A 7,836-nucleotide genomic window follows, 5' to 3' on the forward strand; every position below is an offset into this window, starting at 1 on the left:
AGAATTCTCAGCAGAGGAAGTTCAAATGGCCAAAAGACACTTAAAGTCGTGCTCAACTTCCTTAGCAATCAGGGAAATGCAAATCAAAACAACTTTGAGATATCATCTTACACCTGTCAGAATGGCTAAAGTCAAAAACACCAAGGATAACCTTTGCTGGAGAGGCTGTGGAGGAACGGGTACCCTCATCCATTGCTGGTGGGAATGCCATCTTGTGCAACCACTGTGGAAGTCAGTGTTTCGGTTTCTCAGGAAATTCGGGATCAACTTACCCCTGGACCCAGCAATACCACTCCTGGGAATATACCCAAGAGATGCTCTATCATATGACAAAAGCATTTGTTCAACTATGTTCATAGCAGTATTATTTGTAATAGCCAGAACCTGGAAACAACCTAGATGCCCTTCAATGGAAGAATGGATGAAGAAAGTATGGAATATATACACGCTAGAGTACTACGCTGCGGTAAAAAACAATGACTTCTCGAACTTTGCAGGCAAATGGATGGAAATAGAAAACACTATCCTGAGTGAGGTGTCCCAGACCCAAAAAGATGAACATGGGATGTACTCGCTCATAATTGGTTTCTAGCCATAAATTAGGGCCACGGAGTCTACAATAGGTGAACCTAAAGAAGCTAAGTAAGAAGGTGAACCCAAGGAAAAACATATAGTTATCCTCTTGGCTAAGGGAAGTAGACCCAATTGCTGGGGAGAAAATTATGATCTTGGGGGTGGGGTGGGATGGGGGTAAGGGGAGATGGGGAGAGAAAAGGTAGAAGGGAAGGAGGGGGGACTTGGGGAATCAGGAGAATTGGGATAAAGGAAAGGTGGATAGGGGAGCACGGAACCACAATTCTTAGTTAAGGGAACCACTTTAGGGTGAGCAAGAGATTTGACCCTAGAGGGGCTCCCAAGTGCCCAACATGAGGTTCCCAGTTAGTTCCTTGGGTAGCTGAGGATTGGGAACCTGAAATGACCCTATCTGAGAACAATACTGACGAATATCTTGCATATCATCATAGAACCTTCATCTGGTGATGGATGGAGACAGAGACAGAGACCCACACTGGAGCACTGGACTGAGCTCCCAAGGTCCCAATGAGGAGCAGAAGGAGGGAGAACATGAGCAAAGAAGTCCGGACCACGAGGCGTGCACCCACCCACTGAGACAGTGGAGCTGATCTACTGGGAGCTCACCAAGGCCAGCTGGACTGTGACCGAAAAAGCATGGGATAAAACCGGACTCTCTGAACATGGCGAACAATGAGGGCTGATGAGAGGCCAAGGACAATGGCACGGGGTTTTGATCCTACTTAATGTGCTGGCTTTGTGGAAGCCTAGCCAGTTTGGATGTTCACCTTCCTAGATATGGACGGAGGGGGGAGGACCTAGGACTTACCACAGGGCAGGGAACCTGGACTGCTCTGTGGACTGGAGAGGGAGGGGGAGAGGAGTGGGGGGAGGGGTAGAAGGGTGGGAGGAGGGGGAGAAGGGTGGGAGGAGGGGGAGGGAAATGGGAGGCTGGGAGGAGGTGGAAACTTGTTTTTTGTTTATGTTTTTTTTCTTCTTTTCTTAATAAAAAAAATTATTAAAAAAAAAAAAAAAAACCACCTGCCTTAGAGACCTGTTTACCTCTCTCCATGTTAGTTCCGGGTCTGGCTTTGTTCTCCCTTCTCATCCCCAGAGATCGCTCTCCCCAAGGCTGCTTCAGTGTGCTTACTTTATGGCTTTCTTTTTTTTTCATTTTTTTTATTGAGAAAAGGAGAAAAAAAAAAACAACTTTCCTCCTCCTCCCAGCCTCCCATTTCCCTCCCCCTCCTCCCACCCTTCTCCCCCTCCCCTCAGTCCTCTCCCCCTCCCTCTCCAGCCCAAAGAGCAGTCAGGGTTCCCTGCCCTGTGGTAAGTCCTAGGTCCTCCCCCCTCCGTCCATTTCTAGGAAGGTGAACATCCAAACTGGCTAGGCTCCCACAAAGCCAGCACATTACGTAGGTTCAAAACCCCGTGCCATTGTCCTTAGGTTCTCATCAGCCCTCATTGTTCGCCATGCTCAGAGAGTCCAGTTTTATCCCATGCTTTTTCAGTCACAGTCCAGCTGGCCTTGGTGAGCTCCCAATAGATAAGCTCCACTGTCTCAGTGGGTGGGTGCACCCCTAATGGTCCTGACTTCTTTGCTCATGTTCTCCCTCCTTCTGCTCCTCATTGGGACCTTTGGAGCTCAGTCCAGTGCTCCAGTGTGGGTCTCTGTCTCCATCCATCACCAGATGAAGGTTCTATGATGATATGCAAGATATTCGTCAGTATTGCTCAAGGATAGGGTCATTTCAGGTTCCCTATCCTCAGCTGCCCAAGGAACTAACTGGGGACCTCGGCTTGGGCATCTGGGAGCCACTCTAGGTTCAAGTCTCTTGCCAACCCTAAGGTGGCTCCCTTAACTAAGAATTGTGCTTCCGTGCTCCCCTACCCAACCTTCCTTATCCCAATCCTCCTTTTCCCCCAAGTTCCCCCCATTCTCCCCTTCTCCCTTTTCTCTCCCCATCTCCCCTTACCCCCATCCCACCCCACCCCCAAGATCTCAATTTTCTCCCCGGCAATTTTGTCTACTTCCCATAGCCAAGAGGACAACTATATGCTTTTCCTTTGGTTCACCTTCTTACTTAGCTTGAGCTCTTTCCCTCTTTTCTGCGACCAAATCTTGGTTTTGTTTGTTTGCACCTTCCCTTAGGTCAGTTCTCCCTGCAGGGCCTCGCTTTTGGCAAGCCCTAATAAATATTTGTAATGAAAAAAAAAAAACCAATATAAATTGAGTTTATTATTTACTTTTGTTTACAGCAAATAAAACACAGTATTATATTGACAATTCAAATAAGATTTTATTTAATGAAAGCCCATAATACAAACAACGAATTAAGGAAACAAAACATGCTAAAAAGATAAGAGGAGGCCAACTTGACTAGTTTTTGTCACGGGCCACATTTGGCATCACTTTGAGCTCTTTCAAAATTTATGTAGACACAATGACAAATGCTTGCTATCTTTACTGGATTTTCAAGGTGGTGTAAGATAAAAATTTACTTTTAAATTTTATAATGGAGTGTTTTGCCTGTGGCTAAATTTGAAGAAAGGCAAATTGTGCCACTTATTAGAAAGAAAATTGCAGCTATAGTTGCCAGAACCATGGCACTACCAAACTTCTGAGTGTCTGGGTCAGAAGGCATATTGAAAGATGTTGGAAAGGCAATCCCCCATTTACGCATGATGGATATGTAATTGAACAGAACAGCAAGATAAAGAAAGCTGCTAGCAATGATGTTGGGAATCCCTGAAATGCTGAATGGATTGCAGGTGGCATTCCTCCACACTCTTCCCATACACAGACTACAAAAAGCAATACTGGTGGTGATTTTCCCAAAGAGCCCAAGAAAGCTAGCCACCAGCAGCAGGTGCTGGTTTATTCGAATGTACAATGGAATGAACGAGTCATGGTAGTTGTATGTTGCTGGAGTTGTTGCCATTGTGGAAAACACAGGCTTTCCATTTGCCCACAAAAGCCATTATAGGCTTGGAAATCATAGGGTCTTCATAGTACCACACTCGCTACTGAGGGAGCCCCATGGAGATGCAGCAAAGTAGACAGGCCACTGTGGTCAAAACAAAACCTCCCATTTGGCGATTGTATGTTTTCAACATGATGCTGACAGTGAATACTTGAGATCTGCAAAGATACACAGGACAATATGAAGATAGTTACTCAGGGCAAAGACAGGATACTCAGGTTTAAAGTACTAAGGGAAAGGTGTTATTTTTGAGAGAGTGAGCCTTATATGAAGATCTGATGACTTGGATGTGGCATGAGAAAAGCCTGAGAATGCCCCTATGGCATTCTGTTCAGGCAGGTAGATAATCTAATCAACACACACTCTACACTGTATAATTATGCATTTGCCACAAACTTCTAGAAATCCCACTACCTCTCCTATCCAAGGGCTAGTATGAGAGGCATGAGACCCTACATCTGATTAGTTGCATGATATCTTCAAGGGACCCCCGTGATTAGCAAGTGTGAGAAGTTTTTCCTAGTGATGTGTCAAACATTGTCTCATCATTCATTGTTCTTGGATCTTTGGATTATCTCAAAGCTTTACCTGTTATGAACATCACCATATGAATGAGCATGGAATATGAAACTTTGAGTACATATATTGTGTTGTCATTTCTTTTAAATAGATACTAAGGCATTCAACTTGGAGAAGACAAGGTGTCAAGTTAATACAGAACTATTTCACACCAATTGTATGAGTTTTATATACCTAGAAGTAAATCTGGAAGTTTTCTGCTTCTTTATTACTTCCTTTGCATTGGCTGAGTACAATACGCCCGCACATCAATGCTGAAAGATAATAAATGAGTGGAAACTCATAATGTAATAGACAATTAACTTACTCTGGTATATGTAATATGAAACATATTATATATTATCTTTTTCAAAAACCTATTTCACTGTAATACTTAAAACACATCAGTTCCTAAGAAAATCTGTGAACATATATAATGCTTACCCCTAGATAATTATAAAATAGAAATGACTGTAAGTACATTCATAGTTTTATGATTAGTTTTGATTGTCTAGTTGAAACAATATAAGAATGATCAGAGAAGGAAGTCTAAATGAGGAATTGTATGGATTCCGTTGGTCTATAGGCATGCCTGTGAGGGATTATCTTGTAATGTTAGTTGAAGTAGGAAGACCTATCCAGTGTACTATTACCTAAAAAGGAGATTATAAGCTGAAGGTGGCTATAAACATGCATGTGAGTACTGAAAGAAATGTATTCACTCATTGCTCCATCTTCATGTGTGGATGTCATATATCTATTCATTCATGTTTGTATGAACTTCTGCCTATTTTTAAAATATGTTGGGTAGATATTAAATATGATAAATTTGAGTCCTTGGAATCAGGGTGGTCTACCTTTGTTTTAAGCTACAATTCTGTCACATTGTTTCTCTCATTGAACTTTTCTGATTGCTTTTTCTTTTTTTGCTTATATTGGGCAGAATCCTACAATGTAAGCCAAATTTTTCTCTAACTGTATATGTAGTCCAAATTTGTCTCAGACATGAAACAATCCTCAAGGTCATTCTGGAGTCCAGAATGCACTTCAATTTGTGATCCTCTAGAATCTTCCTGTACCTGGATACTAGGATATACTTATGAAAATAGAACTTAGAAGAAAATGAATAGTAATTCTTTTTTATATAGTTTTTATTATTATTATCAAAAATTTTTACCTCCTTCCATCCTCCTACTTTCCTCCCCCTTCTCCCATACCCCTCCCCCCCATCTCCAGTCAAAAGAGCAGTCAGGGTTCCCTGCCCTGTGGGAACTCCAAGGTCCTCTTTCCTCCATCCAGGTCTAGGAAGGTGAGCATCCAAACAAACTAGGCTCCCACAAAGCCAGTGCATGCACTAGGATCAAAACCCAGTGCCATTGTTCTTGGCTTCTCAGTCAGCCCTCATTGCCCGCCATGGTCAAAGAGTCCAGTTTGATCACATGCTCCATCAGTCCCAGTTCAGCTGGCCTTGGTGAGCTCCTGTTAGATCAGCATGACCGTCTCAGTGGGTGGGTGCACCCCTCGCAATCCTGACTTTCTTGCTCATGTTCTCCCTCCTTCTGCTTCTCATTTGGACCATGGGAGCTCAGTCCATTGCACCAATGTGGATCTCTGTCTCTATCTCCATCTATCGCCTGTTGAAGATTCTATGGTAAAATGCAAGATATTCATCAGTATGGCTATAGGATAGGGCCATTTCAGGCTCCCTCTCCTCAGCTACCCAAGAAACTAGCTGGGGACATCTCCTTGGACACCTGGGAACCCCTCTAGAGTCAAATCTTTTGCCAACCCTAAAATGGCTCCCTTTATTAAGATATATACTTCCCTGCTCCCATATCTACCCTTCCTTTATCCCAACCCTCCCATTCTCCCAAGCTCTCCCCATCCACCCCTTCTCATTTTTCTCTCCCCATCTCCCCTTACCCCCATCCCTCCCCCACCCCTAAGTTCCCAATTTTTGCCTGGCAATCTTGTCTACTTCCAATATCCAGGAGGATAACTATGTGTTTCTTTGGGTTCACTTTCTTTTTTTTTGGGGGGGGGGGGTTCACTTTCTTTTTACGCTTCTCTAGGATCACGAGTTATAGACTCAATGTCCTTTATTTATGGCTAGAATCCACTTATGAGTGAGTATATACCATATTCATCTTTTTGAGTCCAGGTTACCTCACTCAGGATAGTGTTCTCTATTTCTGTCCATTTGCATGCAAAATTCGAGAAGTCATTGCTTTTTACCGATAAGTAGTACTCTAATGTGTATATATTCCACGCTTTCTTTAACAATTATTCCATTGAGGGGCATCTAGGTTGTTTCCAGGTTCTGGCTATTACAAATAATACTGCTATGAATATAGTTGAACAAATGTTTTTGTAGTATGATAGGGCATCTCTTGGGTATATTCCCAAGAGTGGTATTGCTGGATCCTGGGGTAGATTGATCCCGAATTTCCTGAGAAACTGCCACACTGCTTTCCAAAGTGGTTGCACCAGCAATGGATGAGTGTACCCCTTACTCCACATCCTCTCCAGCAAAGGCTATCATTGGTGTCTTTGATTTTAGCCATTCTGACAGGTGTAAGATGATATCTCAAAGTTTTTTAATTTGCATTTCCCTGATTGCTAAGAAGGTTGAACATGACCTTAAGTGTCTTTTGGCCATTTGAACTTCTTCTGTTGAGAATTTTCTGTTCAGTTCAGTGCCCCATTTTTTAATTGGCTTAATTAGCATTTTAAAGTCTAGTTTCTTGAGTTCTTAATATTTTTTGGAGATCAGACCTTTGTCTGTTGCGGGGTTGGTGAAGATCTTCTCCCAGTCAGTAGGTTGCCTTTTTGTCTTAATGACAGTGTCCTTTTCTTTACAGAAGCTTCTCAGTTTTAGGAGGTCCCATTTCTTCAATGTTGCCCTTATTTTCTGTACTGCTAGGGTTATACATAGGAAGTGGTCTCCTGTGCCCATGTGTTGTAGACTGCTTCCTATTTTCTCTTCTATCAGGTTCAGTGTGTTCAGATTAATATTGAGGTCTTTAATCCAGCTGGACTTGAGTTTTGTGCATGGTGATGGATATGGATCTATTTTTATTCTTCTACAAGCTGACAACCAATTATGCCAGCACCATTTGTTGAAGATGCTTTCTTCCATTGTCTACTTTAAGCTACTTTGCCGAAAATCAGGTGTTCATATGTTTGTGAGTTAATATCCAGGTCTTCTATCCGATTCCATTGGTCGACTTCTCTGTTTTTATGCCAATACCAAGCTGTTTTCATTACTGTAGCTCTGTAATAGAGTTTGAAGTCAGGGATGGTAATGCCTCCAAAAGTTCCTTTATTGTATAAGATTTTTTTGGCTATCCTGTGTTTTTTTTGTTTTTCCATATAAAGTTGATTGTTGTTTTCTCAAGGTCCGTGAAGAATTTTGTTGGGATTTTAATGGGGATTGTGTTGAATTTGTTGATTGCCTTAGGTAGAATTGCCATTTTTACTATGTTGATCCTACAGATCCAAGAGAAAGGGAGATCCTTCCATTTTCTGGTGTCCTCTTCAACTTCTTTCTTCAATACCTTAAAGTTCTTGTCAAACAGATCTTTCATTTCCTTGGTTAGAGTTACACCAAGATACTTTATGCTATTTGTGGCTATCATGAAAGGTGATGTTTCTCTGATTTCCCTCTCTGCTTCTCTATCCTTTGTGTATAGGAGGGCTACTGATTTTTTTGAGTTGATCC

The 7,836-nt window shown here is 42.3% G+C and overlaps 1 pseudogene; it reads right to left on the minus strand.

Annotated features, from left to right (window-relative positions):
* Nucleotides 1-3,077: 3,077 nt before the first annotated feature.
* LOC121441279 lies at nucleotides 3,078-3,690 on the minus strand (annotated as a pseudogene).
* Nucleotides 3,691-7,836: the final 4,146 nt, after the last annotated feature.

Source organism: Microtus oregoni, unplaced genomic scaffold, assembly GCF_018167655.1.
Source record: "Microtus oregoni isolate MIOR12 unplaced genomic scaffold, Mior012 000074F_008, whole genome shotgun sequence".
NCBI lineage: Eukaryota > Metazoa > Chordata > Mammalia > Rodentia > Cricetidae > Microtus > Microtus oregoni.